The sequence below is a fragment of the Anabrus simplex genome, chromosome 1 (genome assembly GCF_040414725.1).
Source record: "Anabrus simplex isolate iqAnaSimp1 chromosome 1, ASM4041472v1, whole genome shotgun sequence".
Taxonomy (NCBI): Eukaryota; Metazoa; Arthropoda; class Insecta; order Orthoptera; family Tettigoniidae; genus Anabrus; species Anabrus simplex.
The window spans coordinates 163,612,778-163,636,478 of NC_090265.1; the positions used below are offsets into that span (position 1 = coordinate 163,612,778).

At 39.1% G+C, this 23,701-nt stretch overlaps 1 protein-coding gene across 2 annotated transcripts in view; it reads left to right on the plus strand.

Annotated features, from left to right (window-relative positions):
* LOC136885364 (uncharacterized) overlaps nt 1–23,701 on the plus strand; it is a 1,248,630-nt gene that overhangs the window by 68,482 nt on the left and 1,156,447 nt on the right. The window contains exon 1 of one of the 2 annotated variants that reach the window (XM_067157886.2): nt 16,629–16,716. The exons of the other annotated variant lie outside the window; for it this stretch is intronic. The gene's annotated coding sequence lies outside the window, so the exon portion shown is untranslated. Of the gene's footprint in view, nt 1–16,628; nt 16,717–23,701 lie in introns of those variants that run through there. 2 annotated transcript variants of the gene reach the window in all.

Here is a 23,701-nt window from a genome sequence, read left to right on the forward strand (position 1 = left end):
AGATACATTAATCGTCGAATGTAGATGCTCACTGAGAGATTTGTTTTGGATATTCCCTCGCTAAGGGTGTGAAAAGGGGGTGAATTGTTTAAATGCACATATCTATATCTCAAAAACTTAGTAGTTTACAGACGTAAAAATCTCCTTTAGAAATAAAGGAACACGCATTTTTTCCGAAAATCCCCTTAAGGGGGGTGAAAGGTGGAAAAAAGGGTTGAATACCTTTTATGAGGATACATATCTCAAAAACGGCAGATGTTACAAACATAAAAGTTGGTATTTGGAATAATTTAAAAATGAACACGCATCTTTTTGTTTTTGGAACATCCAATTAATTGGGGGTGAAAAGGAGTGGCAAATGGGGTGAATGTTTAAAAAGACTATGTCTGCAGTTCTCAGAAAGGTAAATTGTTGCAGACAGGAAAATTGGTATCTAGAATCTCCTAAAAACGTAAAGAAACAGAGATAACTTATTTTCGGAAAATCCACTTAAGGGGAACAGGAAAAGGGGTTATTTTTAAAATGAGATTATCTACAGAACATCTCATAAAGCATGTTACATGCGTGAAAAATTGTATTTTTAATCTCTTTTAAAAATTAAGAACGTACATATCTTTGTTTTAGGAAAAAACACCTAAGGGTATGAAAAGTACTGAAAAGGGGGTTGAATTCCTTTTATCAGAAGAGTGATATCTCAAAAACTGAGTTAAAATTTGGTATTTTGAGTCTCCTTTAAAAAAGAAATACCCATTTCATTGATTTCGGAAAGTCCATTTAAGGGGGTGAAAGAATTGAAAAATTAGTTGGATTCTTTGTACGAGGATACTTATATCTTAAAAATGAAAGATGTTACAGACGTGAAAATTGGTATTTGTAATACCCTTTTAAAATAAAGAAACACGCATTTTTGGAGGAAAATCAATTTGGGGTGAGGGGTTAGAAAAAGGAGTTGACTTTTTCTTATGAGGATACATATATCTCACAAACTGTAGCTGTTACAGTCATGATAATTGGTATTTGGAAACTCCTTTATAAATAAAGAAACACAAATTTTTTTGTTTTTGGAAAATTGACTTAGGGGGGAGGGCGAAAGGATGTGGAAAAATTGAATTCTTTTTATGGGGATACTTATATCTCAAAAACTGAAGGTTACAGACGTGAATATTGGTATTTGGATTCTGCTTTAAAAGTAAATAAACGCGCATTTTTGAAGGCTGGGGGTGGGGGTGGGGTTGGGGTGGACATCAACTTAACAGGGCGTGTGGTGTGAAAACAAGAATTGAATTCTTTTTATTAGAATACTTATATCTCAAAAACTGAAGATGTTACACACATGAACATTTGTATTTGGTATACGTTAAAAGTAAAGAAACACACATTCTTTTATTTATGGAAAATCCACTTAGGGGTGTTAAAAGAATTGAAAAAGCAGTGAATTTTTAAAATGAGTACCGGTATATCTACAGTATATATCGATAACTTATTATGCTACAGATGTGAAACATCTTATTTTGAAACACAATTTTTGGGGGGAAACAATTTGACGGGGGGGGGAAGGGGGATGAAAAAGGAATTGAAGTCTTTTTATGAGGATACTTATATCTCAAAAACTGAAGGTTACAGACGTGAAAACTAGTATTTGGACAAACATTTTTGGAGGGTGGAGAAAAGGGTGAAAAGAATAGAAAAAGAGGGTGAATTTTTAAAATGAATACCTGTATATCTACAGTATATGTATTTTGAAAGTCCTTTAAAATACAGGAATATGTTTTTTTTGTTTTCTGAAAAGGCACTTAACGGGGGTTAAAAGAGGATACTTATAAGTCAAAAACTGAAATGTGACAGACGTGGATATATGTATTTGCAATATCTTTTAAAAGTAAAGAAACATGTTGTTTGTTTCATTTTTCGACTCCAGAGAAGACTGGTTCTCACATGTACAGTTCTATGTCGCATGGTCATCTTAGCCCTAAAAGGCAATACCACAAACGTGGTTTACAAAGAGTTTTTGGTTAAATAATACAAAAATTTTCGGTGAGTTTTTATACTTAGTACAGTACCGAGGAACGATTACTTTTAACAATTACAAAATCCACGCGAGCGAAGCCGCGGGTAACTGCTAGTTTATATATATAAGAAAACATAAAGTCCAATAATATTGCCTTGAGGCAATCCCCTCTTAATTTTCATTACAGGGTCAGATGAAGCTTCGCCTACTCTAATTCTCAGAGATCTGTTTGCTAGAAATAAAGCCACTCATTCAGTCACTCTTGTATCTAGTCCTATTGCACTTATTTTTGCCAGTAGTCTCCCATGATCCACCCTATGAAATGCCGTAGGCAGGTCATTCGCGATATAATCAATTTGACCTGAATCCAATATGTCTCCTATATCTTGCTGGAATCTACAATTTATTTGAGCTTCATTGGAATAACCTTTCCTAAACCCGAACTGACTTATATTGAATCAGTTATTAATTTCACTTGCTCGCACGAGACGAGGTGGTGAGCTTATCACCCTAATTTCCTAACATAAAGCGTTATTTCTGACCGTCCATTGGACACTGGGAAAATAAGTGTAACTAAACCACATCATGTCATCATTTTATTCCCTAAATCAAACTTGATAGGTTATATTGCCTTATCATTGATCATCAACGCTAGTATTTCCGAACAATTGTGAGATGTTTATCTTGATTTTAGCATTCGCCCTCAAAGGGCTCTAGTTGAAAAATTGTACTTTGAGATGTGTTGGTACTTTTAAAAAACCATCAAGCAATGTCCACTTCCTTTGGAACTTTGTACTAGGATATAATAAAAGTTCTCCCCCAGTTCAACCTTTGAGTTATACGTAGTATAATGACCTGCGATTTCTGGCAGTAAGTTGACAGTATCTTCGACTGTCGTTGACATTTACTCTCTTTACTTATAAACCGATTGTTGATGAACAAAAGCTATTTCTGCATAAACCATATCTACTCTTTACTATTGCATTTCGAATGTCACCAGAACATAAAATACTGCGTGGTTCACTGGGCAGTTAACTCGGGTGATTTATGCTGATCGATACGTGTGAAATGATTATCGTGTAACATTAATTGGGGTGTATTTCCAAATTGTTGCTTTTCATTTTATTATTTCAATTCTATTCATTTATTTGAGGTATGCATGCGTTAAATTATTTCCATCGAATGCAATGTAAAACACAATAGTGAAATATACGTTTCTTGTGAAATATTACCGGTCGATAAAATGCCTTACGTTATGCTAAAATGATTAATTTGGTTTAAACTTTGCAAACGTATGTGAACATTATCCCTACATTAAATTTAATTCAAATAATGTATCATAATCCCCGTAGTGTAGCGTTACCACGACTGCCTCTTACCCGAAGGCCCCGGATTGGATTCCCGGTCAGGTCAGAGACTTTTACTTTAATCTGAACCGCGATATCTCGAACCTCCATAACTTGAATTTCGAGTACCTCAAAATAAGATCATTTCCCTTACCGTCTGTTCTATTCTTCGCGTGTTATTCGAAATTCGTGTATTCGATTACACGAATTTCTCTATTTCTTGAAGGAAACGTGTCATCTATAGACGCTGGGAGGTCATCACCTTCCGCATTAACGTTCGGTATGCCTTCGGGGGAAGGACACCTAGCACGGTCAGTGCCACCCGCTGTTCATGTCCAGTTTTCCTGTATAGCTGGTATCAGTAACACTGTGCCACGAGTCATGTTGTTGCCAGGGCACCTTTTACTGCATACATTATCACCGTGCTCCATGTTTATCCCGTGGATCTCGATGATCCCTTAACGTATGGACACGAGTGTGTATCAATAAGAGTAACTTTCTTTGTAGAATTGTTTTTGAAAAGTCATTTTTGGCTGCGATGTCTGTGTATGTACAGTCGAACAGCGATATCTCGAATCACCTCGGGAGCTGAATTATATTTGGAGTTATCGAAATTTTGAGATATAAATAATTCTCGCCTTTGAGGATTGCACGTAATCGAATCACGTGTAACTATGGCTATGGCATGGCATATAAAAATAATCTCGAAGTATTTTGCCATTTTAACTACAACATGTATTATAGCAAGTCGTTGAAGGCACAACGCATATAGTAGAGGAACATGTTTTTCACTCTCAAGATTCTTTCCTTCCACATAGTTTTCAACAACAATATTGCTGTGAAAACATTTAGTTACCATTTGACTGACAATGTATGCAGGGTCGATGACTATTCAGTGCACCTAACGCCTGGTGACGATCCAAGATAGGGATAATACAGCTGCCAAATGCCTATGGTCAATGCAACAGGGGTCGACAGATAAGATATATCGTGGTACGTTAAGGAACAGTAACACACAAATATTTAATGCCGTATTGCACAGTAAATGCTGTACGAAATTCGAGTTCAGAACAGTTTCAGTGGGCTAGACACCACATGCGTTTGGTGGGTCTCCGAGCTTACAGATACCTTGCTGATTGGACGTCTTCAGGCACATTTGGCAAGATAATCACCCTGACTCTGGATTGTAGCACGCGGCCGACCTTGCCCGTACTGCCGTTGAATGTTTCCTCCCATCTGGTATCTTGTATTGATGCTACGGGTGATATTCATCTTCCGGCCCACCTCGCACATACTGTTGCCGGCCTCTAATCTGCCGATGATCCGGTCACGCGTAATATCATCAAAGTCATATGTTTGCCGTACCACCTTGCTTCCCTACGACTCGAATACTGCGTACCAAATGCACACAATACGCAGACAGAGGCAACGTATCCAAGACTTCTGTCACACGGATCAATCGGTCTCGTACTGAGTATGCCATGTATATCACATCTCGTGTTGTTCATCCACAGTTTGGTCCGTACATTATCTTCAAGATGCTATGCTTTCTCCTTGATCTCGGAGATGCATTAACTTTTGGCCGTGAGTGTTTTTGTATTTTTAAACAGTGTACGACATTTGAAAATACTACCTTCAGTGGTGAGAAGTAAACTTGTCAACTTAATAAAGCAGAAAAGAGATTTCTTGCACGTTGTACATTACAAGGTGAACAATCAGCATATGATGCATCGCAAAGTACTGCAGAATTGTTTGTTGAACCCCACATTATTCTGGGGTAAAAGTAAATGTTACAGCTTTGACTTAAGTATTTAAACGCTATTGTATAAGACACTGAAATTAATGGTAAGCTTAATATTTCTATGTTATTTATTTATCAAAAATAATATCGTAAGATACGATATTTTATCATCACTCATAACTGAACAATCTCTTATTGAAGAAAAGCCTGGACTACGTAAGTTAATTACCAGAAGCACACAGAATAAATCGTAGACGGTGAAATATGATTTATTGTAGTACCATCAACTTCCTGAATTATCAGGTTGCCACTGTGGACAAGGTGAACTAACACAATATAGCCCTACATTGCTGTAAATATTATTTTCTATGTAAATATATTGTGTATTTCTTCTGGTTGGCCTTTATGAGGTCTATTATATAGCCTTTTTTTCTTGCCATTTTTCAAAAGCACTCGTGTCTATGCGTCTAATGCTGTCATCTGATGATATGCCATGGACTTTTCTTAATAAACGGTATAACCTGCCTCCGTAGTTCATCTGCGTTTAAATATCTTATTGGATGGCACTGATAATTTCTGAGTATTTCACTCTGCAGCACAATTCCAGGACGTGGGCCAGTGGTTTCTCTTTCACTCCCTGGCAACGCCGACAGAGGTTACCATCCAGAGATCTATTCGGCACAGTTCTTAGTGCAGTGACATTAGTCGCCATAATCGCATCCCGCCATACACTATAGGAAAGGCCTTCATGGTGTTTCATCCAATTACTGGCAGGCAATGTATTCCTTATATGTGCCGGCCCAGCGTTGTAGGGGTAGACTACCCCATACCCGGAGGCCTCGGGTTCGATTTTTACCTGGATCTGAGGGTTGTTTCGAGGTCCACGCAGCCTACGTGATTAGAGCGAGGAGCCGTCTGACAGTGAGATGGCGACCCCGGTCTAGAAAGTCAAGAATAACGGCCGAGAGGATTTGTCGTGCTGACCACCTGGCACCTCATAATTTGCAGGACTGCGGGCTGTTGCGCTATGGGATTTGTTTTCCTTGGTATTCCTCATAAAGTTCACGTCCTATAATTTTGCGAGTTACAGAGTACCAAGCTGTCATTTCGTGGTCTCAAAGTTATTGACATATTTTCCTTGTATCATGAAGACTGTTGCGTTCATTAATAATTTTGTCATCATTAGCTATGTTCAAATAACGTGATCAAGTTGAAATTACATGTAATGGCTCTCGAATGGAGTAAATATATGCAACAACAGCTCTGATTATAACATTGCAAGCATTGGTGTGTTGGAGTGCTACTTCCCACGACGATTCGAAGAGACCTAGACATTTATGTTTTCTGTCAGAATATAACAGACAGTATTGGATGTCAGTAGGCAATTGTAAAATTTCATTCAATGGCATCATTGAGAAAACTAGACGTTATACATGTCAGTTGAGCAGTCTGAAACAAATAGAGGATAAAATGTGAGCACATCTAACTATCGGTGTAGGTTTCTCATGATTGAATTTGTATCAAAGTTACTAGTATAGGTGAAGAGCGCCAAGGTAATGAAACTGCTCATCGTATTTAATAGTGTTAATCATCATGTTTTCTTCAACTAGCCGAGCCCTTTCAACAAGTTTTTCCTGTTCAAAACAGAATCCAACACAATTTTTGGAGGTTATTTCCAGCCCTAACTCTCGAAACAGCCATAAACCTACGCGTGTTAGTTCACATACCACCTCTCGATTCTTTCGGATGATAATAGTATCATCAACGAATCTCGTTATAGTGAGCGACGGGAAATCAGATATTAGTCGTACCCCACCGATGACCCTAGATGTTAGGCCCCTTTAAACAACAAGCATCATCATCATCATCATCACCACCATCATCAGTTGTATCCCATACTTCGATCCGATATTTTCTTCAGATAATTCATCAAAAACATATTTGGTGGACAGATTGTATAACATTGGCGACAGGGGAGAAACTTGTATGAGGCCTCTCTGTCTGAAGGTACGTAGTGTTGCCAGTCTGCAGTTCTACTATAAGATTTCTTAGTTTATTTGGGAACTCCTTCTGTGAATAGCGTTTATTTTAAAGGCGTATATCCTAAGCTATCAAAGACTTTAGATGTATCAATAAAGACTATTGTATCATGATTTATCTTCTTTGTTGATTTTCGGAGTCCTGCAAGAATGGTTGTGTTTACGAGAGTCCATGGTTGACTGCATAAACCCCTCTGACATTCATAGAAGCTAACGAAAGAATGCAATTTACTATGTAAAACTCTTTCTAACTACCCTCTTAGTGCCGGAGTATATGGTAATATGTCTCCTATTTGAAAGAATATTAGTTTCGCCCTTCTTGTGCAGCAGAATTGTCCTCGCTGTTTTAAAACGGGCAGCATTGTAGTAGCAATGATTTGGCCCCCCACCCCCGGCCCCAAGAGATCTGAGGTAGGCTAAGTAGCTCAGACGGTATAGCGCTGCTTTCTGAGCTCAAGTTGTCAAATTCGATTCCTGCTCAGTCTGAAGATGTTAAAATACGCTACATTCGAGTCGATGGATGTACTAAAACGTAAAGGAACTCCTATGGAACAACACTCCGGCACCTCGGCGTCTACAAAGTACGTAAAATTAATTCGCTGGACTTAAAGGTCATTATTACTATCATCATCATCATCATCATGGTCATCATGACATTGATTCTAGACCAACATTTGAAGAAGTTCATTACTTATAGGCTTCTCGCCAAGACGCTCGGGATTCCAGTGCCGCCCAATGCATGTGGGGTTTTAGAAAGGAAAGGTCACGCCCTTATCGTTCGGATTGCACGTTAAACTGGAGGTCCAATAGTATGATCAGGATATGAACACACACGTAGAACTACAAGCTTCCTTTTTCTTTGCTTTAGACTTCTAGGCCAACACGACATGACTGTCTATTAGATGAGAGGTGTGATTTCATACGTAAGTACGTAATGCAGTTTAAATCAAAATACTTCTATTTCCGTGATAAATATGACAGTAACGATAATATTGTGCCCTTGTAAGAAATTACAATCAAGGGCTCAAACACCACGACTCACGTCACAGCTTTTAATGTTCAACCTGCTCAGAAGCTGAAAAGATGCTACAGTCAAAATGGCATATGCTGATTAAGACAACTACAAGGAAAAAGTAATTCCTCACTCCAAGGAAATGTAATATTTCTAAGTTGTTTTGTTCATATATTTAATTCTCCTGCGCACGAACACAGTTTCACAATAGGGAACATCAACGCTCATTTAGAGAACAATAGACTTCCATGTTAAAGCCTGAGATTTAAGAAAAATAAGCTAGCCAGTAGCTTTTCTGTGAACGTAACGTCTCAAGAAATAATTACATTTGTTAGCCACATCCATTGCCTTCGCTGGCGAGGTGTAGTGTTTACAGTGCGCTATGTCTTCTGGTATGGGCTAGAGCAATTTGTTACTTTCATTGACCTGTCTCAGTCTCATCCTCGGCTTTGACAATATGAAAGTGACCGAGGTATGAGCGATGCTAGTAATACCATTCCTCATGCTGCCAGTCCCTATAATGATTGGTGTGAAAATATCGCCCATAGGATCGGTTGGTGCATGCATTTCAGTGGGCTTGGCAGACTGATATGCAATAGCAACTTCTGGCTCGGTGAGGAAAGCAATGGGAAACCACCTCACTCCTCATTTCCCTAGTATGCCTTTTCAGTGACGCCTAGGCTGTCTGTGATAGCCTTTGGTGGAGCTGTGGAGGATCAGACCAGCCTTCGGACTGAATACCCAACAACATACAGCCACATCCAGGTGCACTTAGGGTAAGCTCTTCCTTAGCCAGCAAGCTCCGAGGCAGGGCAATTTCTTCGTCTCTTGGAATTGACTGAACACGTGGTGGAACTGATAAATAAACAATTTGAGGTGAAAATGTGAATTGTGTAAGTTTATCAGTATGAATAATGCAATATTGTTCTTATGGGCCAACCACAAAGTGTTTCAAGATATTTTCCAGACAGAGCCGAAGCCTGAACCCATAATGCCATTTTCCATGAATATCGTGCTGTAGATCGCAATTTTAATTTACACGTGTCTTCTTCTGTCATACAATGAATCATGTGGTAATCCCTTCATGAATATAACTGATATACAAGTTGCGACCTATGCAGAAATATTTATAAAATATTACTCTACCAAACCAAAGAAAAGGAAGGAGCATAAACGAGACGTAGTCTTGCGATTTTCATAGTCATACATTTCAAGTTCTGTCACTCATTAATCAATGCCCCAAAGAAGTGCGACAGGCTTCGGCTGTTGGCACAGTTCCTATCCTCGCCGCTAGATGGGGCTTCATTCATTCCATTCCTGACCCGATCGATGATTGAAAACAGGCTGTGGGTTTTCACTTTCACATTTCAAGTTTAATTCGAATAGAATTCATGTTACCTAGCAAGTGGCCGCGTGGTTTGGGCCACGTATCTATCAGCTTGCATCCTGGAGATAGTGGGTTCGAAACCCACTGTCGTCAGCCCTGAAGATGAATTTCCGTGCTTCCCCATGTTCACACCGGGCAAATGCTGAGGCTGTACCTTAATTAAGGCCAAGGTCGCTTCCTTCCCACTCCTATCCCTTTCCTATCCCATTGTGACATAAGACCTATCAGTTTCGGTGCGACGTAAAGCAAATTGTACAAAAAATGTGGTTGCTGACAAATGAACTTTATGGGGTCGATAGATTTCATCCGGACAATAAACAATATCACGGTGTAATGTATAATTGTTAATAGACTCTCGAATTGCGTGAGTTCCACGTCTTTGGTTGTAATATTCGATGGCGTGTACAGTCTTCCTTTTTCAGCTCGTTGCTCTTTTCATTTCAGAGCAGCATTTAGAGCAGCACCATTTGAGCATGTCATTAGCAAGGTTGAGATTTCTATGTAAATACATATTTGTTGTTTCTTTAGCTACAGTGAAAATTTTGTCCTATATTTTATGAATTAGGATAGTTGGAGTGATTTGTAACATATTTAATTTTCCATATTTCTCCTTATTCCCAGCTTTAGTACATGTTTCTTATATATTTAAGGAACACTCATATAATTACATTATTTAACTTTTTATTTTAAATATCTTCCAAATTTTATGATTTTCAAATTTATTCTTCTCAGAAAATAACTTAAAATTAATTTTATTGGTAATTGGTAATTTTACAGATTCTGGTACAGTATTCCTCTGAAATGCGAAAATAAAATTCTACTCTGCGCACATCCTTTTTTGCTGCTAAAGACTTGTCACTCAACCCAGTGAGACCCATATAAAAAAGTTAACCCTTTGTCCTGTGACTTACCTTTCAGTTAAATTTCTATGTTTTTACTTTCGTGTTTTAGCAATAAACATTTAACTGTATGTTTTTATAAGTATTAAAATTTGATACAATACATTGCCGGGCAGAGTATGTCAGGCTGTAGGCAGCGTCGATTCCGGCTCAGTCCGGTGGTATTTGAAGGTGCTCAAATACGTATACGTTAGCCTCGTGTCTGTAGATTTTACTTGAAAGAACACCTGCGGGACGAAATTCCAGCATCTCGGCATATAAAAACCGTAAAAGTAGTGAGTGGAATGATAAATTATTATTATTATTATTATTATTATTATTATTATTATTATTATTATTAAAATATAGATATTCTTCACATTATTATTCACATTTTAAATTAAAATGCAATCTATATTTCGCTCCATATTTTGATTTTTTAGCCCATATATATGCACATATTTAGCAATACCTGAAGGATAAACGGATGTAATGCTGCTACTATTTATTTGATAATGAATGGACGCGTATAAGAAATCAGATACTATTCTTACAACAGATTGGTTGGAGGATTGTTTCCTTTTTTTTCTAAAGTGAATATTAACTGCTGCAAAAAGAATATTTCATAGTGCTTTTGATTACAATTTTATACATTAAATATGCAGCCACAATGATTCCTAATTTTGGTGAATGAATCAAATTATGTTAGGAAATACACATTTCATTTTAGTTTATGAAAGCATTTCCTTTGTGAAACTATACAGGTTCACCAAACTATACCAAGTTATATCCTTAACTATGTCTTCTAGACTCAGGCTCCACCAACTCAGTCCTAGGTTTTGAAGTTTGGAACTGTCCTTTTTAATTAGGATAAAACATATCATTTCCGTAATGGAAAGGGAGAAATAAACTGAAAGCTTGATTTCCTTGTGCATTTATTAACATTTAACACTTTGCTCAGGTAGACTCACTTTGTGCATTTTCCTGCTTACATACAGTTCACCGCTGTTTCCAAAGATTTCAAGAGCTCGTCCCTGACTCTGACCATTCATTCTATAAATAAATAAATAAATAAATAAATCCATCCATCCATCCATCCATCCATCCATCCATCCATCCATCCATCCATCCATCCATCCATCCATCCATCCATCCATCCATCCATCCATCCATCCATCCATCCATGTGGGTGGGACCATAGAATAGATCCATGGTACCTGTGGTGATTATTTAGAGGAAGTACAACTGGACAATCATCATCCATGGTACCTGTGGTGATTATTTAGAGGAAGTACAACTGGACAATCATCCTATCCGTGGTATTCCTTGTCTGTCGTAAGAGGTGACTAAAAGGGGTACTTTTTCAGGGGTTCACAACTTCCGAACATGGGTTGGTGATGAAAGGGGCCCTACCTGAATCTAACGTTTCTCCCCTTAGGCTCCTCTTCTTAATCTTCGTAATCCAATCTCCGTGGGTCCACGCTTCTTCTTTTCCCACTCCCAAGCATAGGAAGTCTTTTACGTCCACATCTTTCGTGCCAACCTTCATTTGCCTATACCTTCATTCTTTGAAGGGTCGGAATTCCTTCCTTTACTCTTCTAATATATTGTACTTCCCAGTCATCATCACCATCATACATACATACACATAAATATGAGGAGTGTCTGTTCGAAAGGTGCTATTTCCACTTCACCTGTTTTTGTTTTGTACTTCGTTTACATGCATTGAAGTAGTTGAATTCTTTTCTTGCTAGTGGTTTTACGTCGCACCGACACAGATAGGTATTATGGCGACGACGGGATAGGAAAGGCGTAGGAGTGGGAAGGAAGCGGCCGTGGCCTTAATTAAGACACAGCCCCAGCATTTGCCCGGTGTAAAAAAAGTTGAATAGTATCGACTGCCATGAGCAATTCAGACCAGAAAGATGTAGTTCCTTAAATGTAGTACCATACCCGATCATTGGTACATTTCATGGGCCTTTTTTATACGTTTCCTTGCGTTTTTTGAACAGACACTCCTCATACATACATACATACATACATATATACATACATACATACATACATACATACATACATACATACATACATACATACATACATACTCCCCGGAGCTCCCAACTGGGGAGCGTGAAGTGGTAATCACACCCGAGTCTAGCATTACTTGGCATTCTCACTTAAACCTTTCCTATTCAACCTCCTTTGATCAACTCTCCGTATCATCCAAACTCAAGTATGCGTGGCTTAGGGAAGTCGTTCATTTCGATGTCCTTTACGGCATTCAAGAAGGCATTATTTTAACAATCCTAGTGAGGATTACATCTGATCAGGTGGAGCATATTTTTAGTAGAATGGCTGTGACATTATGGAAGCTGCTGGGGTATGGGTGGTGCTGAGTAATGACATCCAGAGCACAAGCAGTGCGTCTGAGTGTCATGAAAGGTGTTGCTCATAGGGTTAGTCGTGCAACAATAGCACTGTCCGGTCCAGTGAGGAAAGCAATGGCAAACTACCTCACTCCTCATCTTGCCTAGTACGCCTCATTTTGGTACTGCCATTGCTTTTGTGGTGTTTCTATAACTGCATAGCCTTTGGTGGTGCTGTTTGAGGATCCAACCAGCCTCTGGGCTGATGACCTAACAGACAGAGACCCAAAATACTACCACATTTATTATTTTTTCCTTTGAAACCGTCAATATAACTCCAAGTGATTTGTGAGTTGATAATATGCCAGAAATAAGTACAACATTGTAGAGATCATAACGATGTCTCACTAGAAGTGGCGTAACTAGGTTAATTTATACCTGAATGCTCGTTCCATATGTCAGTTTTCCCCGTCTTTGTATTTTGTTGGTAAAGGTAGCGCAGTCCTTTATGCCAGTTCAGAGAAGGCTAGAACTATGTTAAAACATGGATTTGTATGGCCTGTGATATCAATCTTTGGAACGGTCTCTTGTTAGAAAGCCAGCCGTGTAGTGGGGTTTAATCAATACTTGGATATAACAGTACAACAAAGTGGCCACTTGTATGTCTCTTGAAAGGGACGATCGATAATATCCCCTCGAGCATGACGGTGATAAATCGTCACCTTTACAGACCTCCTCGGACATGAAGAGTAGCTAGTTGATTTTTGGAATTGGATCGCATTTACCACAGCCAGTACGAAGTATGATAACTTCATTTACTTAGCACTAAAATACAGCGTGACAGTAAAAAGGAACATGTACTTCTTACTAAGTGTGTTCGAATGTACGAATAATTATTAATAGAGCAACTTATAGTCGTGAAATATGCAGATATGTTGAGCCAACGGTTTACATCAAATGAATCCTGAGCAAAAATTCAGAGGTATAAAGCTTGCTTCACGAATTTCCCCTCTCCTCTACACCCCATCCCAACGTTATTTACGTGGTTTGGTACGCTGCTTCTTACATTAACCAGACATCTCACGTTGCTTTCCTTGTTCTTAAACCATTAGGGAAATGTTATTATTTTATGAGCTGGAAAATATCCAGTACGGAAAGCAATGAGCGTTCTCCATTTTTCTTGACTTTCGTGGCCTTTCCTTTCCATTATCCGAAATCTTCATCCTTGTATTGATCGAAACTTTTCTTTTTTGTTTCGATTACGAGTATATAACATCACTGTATAGCAAACATTTATATTAAATATTCAAATAGACTGAATTACATTTAGAATAGGCTATGCTTCCCTAATGATATAAATTTCTTGCTGGATATAGTCCTACTTGTAATATACTGAAAGCCGGGCTGTGTGGCTCAGACGGTTGAGGCGCTGATCTTCTGGCCCCAACTTGGTCGCGTCCGGTGGTATTTGAAGGTGCTCAAATACGTCAATCTTGTGTCGCTAGATTTACTGGCACGTAAAGTAAATCTTGCGGGAATTAATTCCGGCACCTCAGCGTCTCCGAAAACCGTAAAATTAGTTAGTGGGACGTAAAGCCAATAGCATTTGTAACTTGTACGTCACGTGAGGAAATGCTCCGGTACGCTATCACTAAGAACATAATAAGTAAGAAAATATTCAAGTAATAGCTGAATCATGATCCCAAATTCGCAGGTTCGATCCCGAGTGAGGCAGTATATTTTTAAATGCGGTCAAAAATCCTGGTGCTTCATGTCATCGTTGTTGCTATGTTAATTTTCTCTAATGGTGCAGTCAGTGGCACCCGACAAAGTTAAATTAACCCTGTCATAGGAACTGTTCAGTAGAATTCCGCTTCCGTTGCCAGACAACAGGCTCAAACGGAATATCGATGTTTAATTGTATTTTCTGGTGGTTTAACGCCACTCTAATAACACATCGAAGGGTTTCGGCGACGCAAGGATGGGAAGTGGCTAGGATTGGGAAGGTAGCGGCCGCAGCCTTAATTAAGCTACAAACCCAGCGTTTGCCTGGATTGAAAATGGGAAACCACAAGAAATCATATTCAAGGCTGTCGACGCGACGGGAGGTGGTGGTGGTGGCTGTGATTATTGTTTTAAGAGGAAGTACAACTAGGCAACCATCCTCTATATAACACTAATCAGAGAGGAAAATAGAAGGGGTCCGACACTTCGAAAAATGAAGGTATCGACCAAAAGAAGACAAGGGCCACGAAGGGCATGAAAATGAAAGACTCCCTAGGCCTCCATACGTAATACCTTCGGGGTCTGAAAAGAACAAGTGTTGACCAAAGGAGGTCGGATAGGATAGATGAAAGTGAGGAGCCTGGCACAAGTAATTGGAAGCAATGGTGGTCGCCAACCCACGCTCCAAAGTTCAGAGCCCCTGGGGTCCCTTTTAGTCGCCTTTTACGACAGGCAGGGGATACCGTGGGTGTTATTCTACCGCTCCCCCCGCAGGGGGACGACGCAACGGTAGGATTCGAACCCACCATCTCACGAATGCAAGCTCACAGCTAGGCGACCCTAACCACGGGGCTAACTCGCTCCGTATGTCGAAATTAGGACTCAGCTCTCAGAGGAGTACTTCAAGTCTTAACAGGGGGGAAGTAAAATAGGGAAAGGTTTTATTGCCATAGGGACTCACAATTAGTTACATTGGTGTTGGAATAATGGTGACGATTTGGAAAGGAAGCACACTTTTATTGAAAACAATATGAATAGTGACTAGAGAAGGGATACAGGCTGGAATATATATATATTTCAATTAATTTTAAAATCCACGACACACTAGTGTGGAAAAATTTCGTGTATGACTCAGAGACGTGGGCAATGAATATATCGGACCATAATATCCTTAGAATATTCGAACTGCTGGTACTCTCTATGGGAAATACCTACCGAGCGAGTTGACCATTCGGTAAGGGTCCTGTAGCAGTGAGATTGCATTCGGGAGATAGTGGATTCGAAACCCCACTGCCGGCAGCCGTGAAGATGGTTTTCCGTGGTTTACCATCTTCGTACCAGGCTACTGCTGGGGATTTACCTTAATTAAGACCACAGCCGCTTCCTTCCCACTCCTAGCCCTTTTCTATCCCATCACCGCCATAAGACCTATCTGTGTTTGTGCGGCGTAAAGAAAATTGTAAAAGGTAATAATGAAAAATCTCCTATTTACTTATCAGAGAAGATGTTAACTGAGGAATACAATATGTTCAAATAATTAATTCAGTGCCAGATTTTGAATGATCACAGAGTACTGTGTAGAGAAAGACAGAAGAGTGGATATCCAGAAGAATGTTGATCTGAATTCTTCAAAATACAAGAAAAGTAGATGATAACACTATAAAATTTGCTGTTTATGAACATTAGTATATCATAAAACAGAAACATGAATTGATCGATGCAGTTTGTGGACGAGTCAGAGATCCACGAAGAGAATGCCGAATTAAAGAAGATGATTATAAATTATCAACATTACTTTTAATACACATCGATAAATAAACATAACAGAATTACGCGGACGTGTTAAGTGCACGCGTGCTGTAATGTTCACGCTCTCAACTTGAACATCTGTCAAATTATCGGGCAAACAATACTTCTTCTAAAAGAAGCGAGCCATGATATCTGAGAACATTAAATGAAAACAAAAGAAAATAATAAATAAACCTAAGGACCTAAGAGGTTCTATGAGGGAACAGACGGAGTTGAAAAAGGTTGAGAAAAATCTCTTTATCTCAAACCAATAAATCAGCGTCATGAGCTGTGTAAAGAGAGAAATAGACTGGCGGGAAACACCATGTTTACAGCGGCTCAGGGACACAAATCAGTGCATTACTCGTCTTGACGGGGCCTTGTAGGTAACAGATTGGGTGTGTGTGTGTGTCTCAACAAGCCAAGGTAAGTTAGCTCCTTTCTCCGACAATAATTTACCACGAACTTTCTTTTCGATCTCAGGTTTATAGCTTAAAATAAATCTGCCCAGTACCTCATTAAGGCAAAGGCTGATTTAAGGGTAAGCGGATTGTTGGTCTGTTACTACTGCACCAACATGTTCACAAAAATATTGAACTTTTATATATTCACTTTCATTATTTCCAACATATTTTAGCTTTTGGAAGAAGGCATTACCGTACGTACCTTACGCATAAAAGCGACTGAGCATTCATATATGTACTGACTATAACTAACGTAATGAACTTGAGGCATGCTTTGACGTGAATGTTTCCTTCTGCGTTATTAGTTCAAGTCTCAGATATCGAATGTTAAACTAGGACTGCATATGTCAGAGAAATGACACGTGTTATCCGTGAACCCCCTGTTGACCTACTAACATGATTAGTTTTATCGTGTGTGTTAGCAACTATGGACGAATTTCTCACGGCTAATAATAATAATAATAATAATAATAATAATAATAATAATAATAATAATAATAATAATAATAATAATAATAATAGTAATAATACATTCCTTTTTCCATAAAATAATTGGGAAATTACTTGTTATGCATAAAGATAACCTGAAATATTATTAAATAATACCAAAACCTGCATTAACATTTTTTGCCGTTGTTTGAGATATTCTGTAGGATGTTGGTTTACAGTCTAACATGTTACCAAAGAGAACATATTCACATTTATAACTTTCTCTTTTCGGATAACCAGTTAAAACAAACTATTATTATCGAAATATACAATCCCTAATATGATGTCTTATAGCATATTTCAGAATTACAATGGGTTCCTCATATTTTTTCAAGTATTACTTTAATTATTCGCGGTTAATTTTCCAAACTTTTAGGCCTATTAGGTAAGGTCATAAATATAATGTAAACGAATTCTTCTATTTATGACTCTTGTTTAGAAAGTTCTTCTTTTAGTAGATTCAACTGTTTGCAGACTTCACGACGTAAACGATACATGCACAAATAACTCGATCAGTAGCAACGTAATCGAGCAAAACATTTTCTTCCACTTCTTCATATTATTCTTTCTCTTCCTATTCTCGGCCTGTCTACCAGAAAATGTTGCAGTGATGGCCCAGAATGACAGTTTTGATTTTGGAGACAAATTGTTCTGGACTTCCAAATTTACAATTGAAGAAACGAATTTCTAGCTAAATATTTTGTAATTTAAGACATTGTTTTATGACAATCGGACTCAGACAGGTTGTAGGGCAACGATGGGATACGACAGGGCTAGAATTGGGAAGGAAGCGACCGTGGCCTTATTTGAAGTACAGCATTTGGGCACTTGCCCTGTGGAAAATGGGAAACTACTGAAAATCGTCTTCAGGCCTGCAGGCAGTGGGGTTCAAACCCACCATTCCACGAACGCTGGATAATATCGCAATCCTATGCCTGAACTATTTTAGCCACATATACTAGTACATACCTCACATCAGCCAGGGTTATCACACAGTTCCCCCTCACGAATGGATATCGCAGGTATGTTAAATATGGGAGTTCTTAATTCGGGACTTCTGATAAAATGTATCGAAAAGCAATTAACCCAGTCGTTCTGGTGGTGATGATTATTGTTTTATTGTATGAAACTGAGTGGTGGATAGCTGGTAAGAATACTGAGCACCAGCTACATTTATGTAGATTTTAATGTTGCGCGGGTCATTGAGAATTTGCCTTGATTATATCACTAATGATGTTATAAAGCGAAGGTTGGATGCTGCATACATTGATGAAAAGTGCAAGAAAGTATTCTTTGGTGGTAACGTCACATCTTGCGAGCAGCACATATTGCTATTTCACATACATGTAAGCTGACAGCCATTGGATGGTAGGCCAAGAAATTTATCACCTCAACACTATAATTGCGTTAAGAAATATCAAGATCCATTAAGCAGTCTCCGAACCAACGGTTCAAATGCTTACATGAGGAGGAAAATATGTCTAGAGCTTTTAACAATGCAGAGTGACTAAGGGGAAGTTTTATGTAAGTAGTTTAAAATAAATATTCATAAGTACTGCATGTTACAAAACCTACACATAGGTAGGTCTCATGAATATATATGCTTGTGATATTATAAGTAAATATGTTTCTACACTCTTTACTTAGTGCACTTCTTTCTTCGTCGCAAATTGCCTTGTAGTGATGCAAATCTGTAAGTACGTACTTCCAAACTGATATAGTGTGGAAAATAGGGTAGCCTCGTGTCGTTCTTACTTACACCAACCTCCTCACTTTCGTATTTCCTATCCGAAGAGCTTGGATCAGTTGTAGTTCTCTTACGAGCCCGACGGTATTAGGTTTGTGAAGCCTGAGGTGTCCTTCACTTTCACCATCTTTATAGCCCTTATCTCTCCTTTTTAGATACCTTTACTTTTAGAAGTATCAGACTCTTCCATGTTTTCATCTGTTTAGTGTTAAGAAGGAAAGGTTGCTTGGTTATGTTTCCCTTTACAAAAATTAAAACAATTACCACCACCACCATCTCTCTCTATGTAGCCAATTACAGAGCCATTACCATAAAATAAATTCTAAATCCTCATTTCTTTATTCTTTCTTCTTTATTCGTGTCAGAAGTATCAACCTTACAGGTATTAAACAAGCATGGTATTTACATTCCTACTATACAGATATACAGGTCTATTATACAGTCACAGTATTAAAAAAACATTATATCTACATCCCTACTATACAAATATACAGGTCTATTATACAGTCACATATAAAGCAACAGTTCAAGAGCTAGATAATTCTTGCCCAGTATTGGGCGACGTCAATAGCGTTGGGGAAGGCTGCAGTCAAATCTTGCATAGTGCACACTGAAGGACATAAAACACACTGACGTAGATGTTGGATCGTCTGCTGCTCTCCGCAGTCACAAAGTAATGAATCGCTTGAGAAACCCCACTTCCGCAAATTTACTTTTGTTCTGCCGACTTCTGTGCGGAGTCTGTTAAGGGCTTTCCATACTGTCCACTTCTCCTGGTGTCCACATGGAAAAATTTCCTTCGACTCTATCCAGCTGGAAAGGTGGTTGATTCTTTCTTTCCACATTTTGACCCTAGCACTCTCTGCTTTCCCCTCAAGGTTAACTGATGTGTGGAAAAAACGTTTTCTAGATTTTAGCCTCTGTGAGGCTGGGTGGTATCCATAGATAGGGTGCTTCTGAAGACGATGATTGGCGCCTTTCTTTGTTAACTGCTACCTCCCTACAAATCTCACCGGGAGCAATACCAGCAAAACGTTGGACCTTCCCAACGGGTGTAGGTTTCAAACATCCAGTAATGAACCTGCAGCTTTCGTTAAGAGCGATTGCGACATGCTTCGTATGAGCTGACCTGTACCAAACCGGGAAGGTATATTCTCCTGCAGAGTAGCATAAAGCTAGATCTGATGTTCTAATTGTTTGTGGTTTTGCCCCAACTTATTCCTGATAATTTTCGTACAATGTTGTTTCTAGCAGATATCTTTTGTTTTAAGTTTTGGCAATGTTTCTTATACGTTAATGTGCGATCTAGCATAACTCCTAGGCACTTTGGTGTAAAGCAGTGTTCCAGTAGGTTCCCTTTCCAGAGTACTTTGAATTTCTGAGAGGCCTGTTCATGCCGCAGATGGAACGCACAGATTTGAGTCTTAGCTGGTTTTGGTTTGAGTAGGTTTTTCTCATAATAGGTACCTAGCTCTTCTAGTGCAGCAGTTAAAGAAATCTCTGCTTCATTCAAAGGTATCAGTTTGAGTAGTAAGTGCAAGGTCATCAGCATAGATAAAGCTTTTAGTATTTTCTGGTAATGGCTGGTCATTAGTGTAGATGTTGAAAAGAATAGGAGCCAGTACACTGCCTTGAAGTAGTCCATTCCTTTGATTCCTCCATCTGCTTCGGCGTCCTTGGAATTCAACAAAAGAGCGACGATTTTCCAGGAGAGTAGCTATCATCTTGGTTACCTTGATGCCTGTAATCATTCTATAAAGTTTGAGTAATAGTATCCTGTTATTTACTGTATCGTAGGCGGCTGAGAGATCCACAAAAGCCACAGCAGTGATCTTCCTCATTTCAAACCCGTCCTCAATGTGCTGGGTTAGATGTAAAATCTGTGCTGTGCAACTCTTTCCTGGGCGGAAGCCACATTGCCGAGGAATTAGGACTTTGTCTACTACTCCCATTAAGCGATTGAGCAGCATTCTTTCCATTATTTTGTACAGGTTGCAGAGTAAGGAGATTGGTCTGAAATGTTTGGGGTCCGAAGGTTCCTTTCCAGGTTTCAGAAATGCGATCACCCTGGATTTTCTCCACATTTTTTGGAAGTAAAACAGTTGTTGAAGAAGTTTAAGATCCATGCCTGTGTGGTTGAACTGAAGTGTTTTATCTGTTCTATTGTGATATCATCTAATCCCGCCGCTTTTCCATTTTTGCTACATTGAACCGCTTTCTGTAGTTCCGTTATTTCAAATGACCGGGATAGGTTACTGGACTTCATTACCTCGTTTTTTAGGATATTATGTTCCATTTTCCTTATTGTGTGATTTGTTTTCCCATTGATGACAAGTTGATTTGCGATTTGGTTTGCCGTAACGTTTGCATGGACTGGTCCCTTGGTTGTATCGTTGCTAGGTCGTTTGAGAGGCTTCCAAGCCTTTCGGCTATCCCTTGACATGTCTGTTTCCTCCATAAGTTTGATCCAAGTATCTTTCCTTGCGTCTGCAATTGAGAAAAGCAGTTTCCTTCCGGCTGAGATAGTACATTCACTTAGTGGGTCTTCCTGAAACAGAGAAATATATGTGCTCATTTGGGCAGCTGTGTCTGAAGTTAGACCTTGTATATAGTTAACTCTGCATCCTCGTGGTATGGAAACGCGGTAAGCTTCCTTCACAGCTTCAACAAACATCATAAAACTCTGGTGCTGGGTGGATATCTGATATTATTTTATCAAGAGTTGAGCTGAACTTCTGCCAGTGTGCTTTTTTGAAATTATATCTTCTTCGAAACGGAACCTTTATTAGTTGAATTGATGAGAATAGTTGACACATTATGGGCCGATGCTGGGTATTTGGAATTGGGTTGCACATTGATTTCACACATTGCTGTGCCACGTGTTCACTCACAAACATGAGGTCTCGTCGCCATCTACTGCTGTTGAAGGATGGAGCTGGTTTGGGGTCATGAATAAGTTGTAATTGGAAGTCGTCAGCCCATTCTAACACAGCTTTTCCATTATTATTATCATCATCTGTATATCCCCATGCACTGTTATAGTTGTTGAAGTTTCCAACCACAAATTTTGTCTTTTGCTTGTAGTAGTTATCTGGAGTTTTGAATGAAAAATCTACATTTGGTGGTTTGTTGACACCCGAAACGGTGCAGTTACTGAGTTCCACAGTTATTATCTGGATTTGATTTGCAGTGGTGGCCGCAACAGACAAAATTTGTAAATTTGGTTCGGCAAAAACAGCACTGCCATACTCTCAGTTGGGAGTCTCGACCACAAGTCTAATTCCCGCTATTTTTGGTCGCCGTAATTGCTCATCCCTGTGAGTTTCCTGAAGGCATAATATATCACATTTGTAATTTTGACAAAGCTTATCTAACATTTCTTCTTTATATGGTGATAAACAATCAATATTTACAGATATAATGGTTAGCGTTGGTCTTGATAAAGACCGTTCTGAATATATGGGTTGGGTCATATTGACTGGTAGGTACTTCTGGTATGCTGACATTCAGTTCAGTACTGGAATTTTAATCCAGGTACCTATGCAGGGGCACCACGGGCAGGAATCAGCTTCACCCCCAATCCTCATTTAATACATGTGAAGCATGCCTTGGTGCACCAGGTTTCCTTCAGACCCTTGAAACATTCAAACCATGTTGTAGATATACTTCACCACGCATCTTAAAACACGATGGATTGTCTGGCTGCATATATTCAAACCATTCATAGGGATCACATGCAACTGAAGCCAATGTTAGCTGAAATTCTGAAATACTTTAATGTTGCTGTTTAGAAATATGTGTATTTTGCAATGTTGTACAGAGTGGTCGGAAAAACGTGAACCGAGTATATGCGCGTTAGAGGGTTGGTCATACTGATAAATAATTTGAAAAAATAATTCCGAATCTTGCACCGTTGTCATTTTATCAGCTGCTGAAGTTGGCCAATCAAATCGCTCCGCGGGCGAAGTCAAATGGGCTTTGCGAGGCGGTGTTGCTAAATCTGCATGTGGCTTAAGATCGGACCTCCAAGCTGATAGGATCGCGCCATAGGATCGGTGACACCAGCTGAAACTCACGGTCTGTATGTGTTTGATGATGATTTCTTGGTATGGCTCCCAAGCCGGTCTAAACCACTAGCAAATTTAGCAGCACTGTCTCGCAAAGCCCATTTAAATTCGCCTGCGGAGCGATCTGATTGGCTAAATTGTGCAGGTGATAAAATGACAACGGCGCGAAATAACTAATTATTATTTTTTATACTATCTATCAGTATAACCAACCCTCTAACAATTATGTACTCGGTTCACGTTGTTTCCGACTACACTGTATACTGGTGGACTGATTGATAAATAACTGAGCATATATATATATTCCTTTATCTCCCTGCGAATGGGGAAATTAGAACAACATCCACGGTATACCCTGTCCGCCGTAAGAGGTGACTGAAAGGGGGACATGGGGCTCTCAGCTTGGTTTGGTGATCAAGGTTCTCCTAGCTGAGACTGGTATGGGTTACACTTAGTTGTGTCAGGCTTCTCAGTTTCAACTGTCCTGCCCAACCTCCCTTGCTCAACTCCTGTTTCTTTCCGATCTCGACGATATTAGGTTTACGTGGACTAAGGATTCTTTTATTTTCCCGCTCTTCTTATTCCTTGCCTTTCTTTTACCGACAGATTCATTTTTCGAAGTGTCGGTCCTCTTCCTTCTTCCC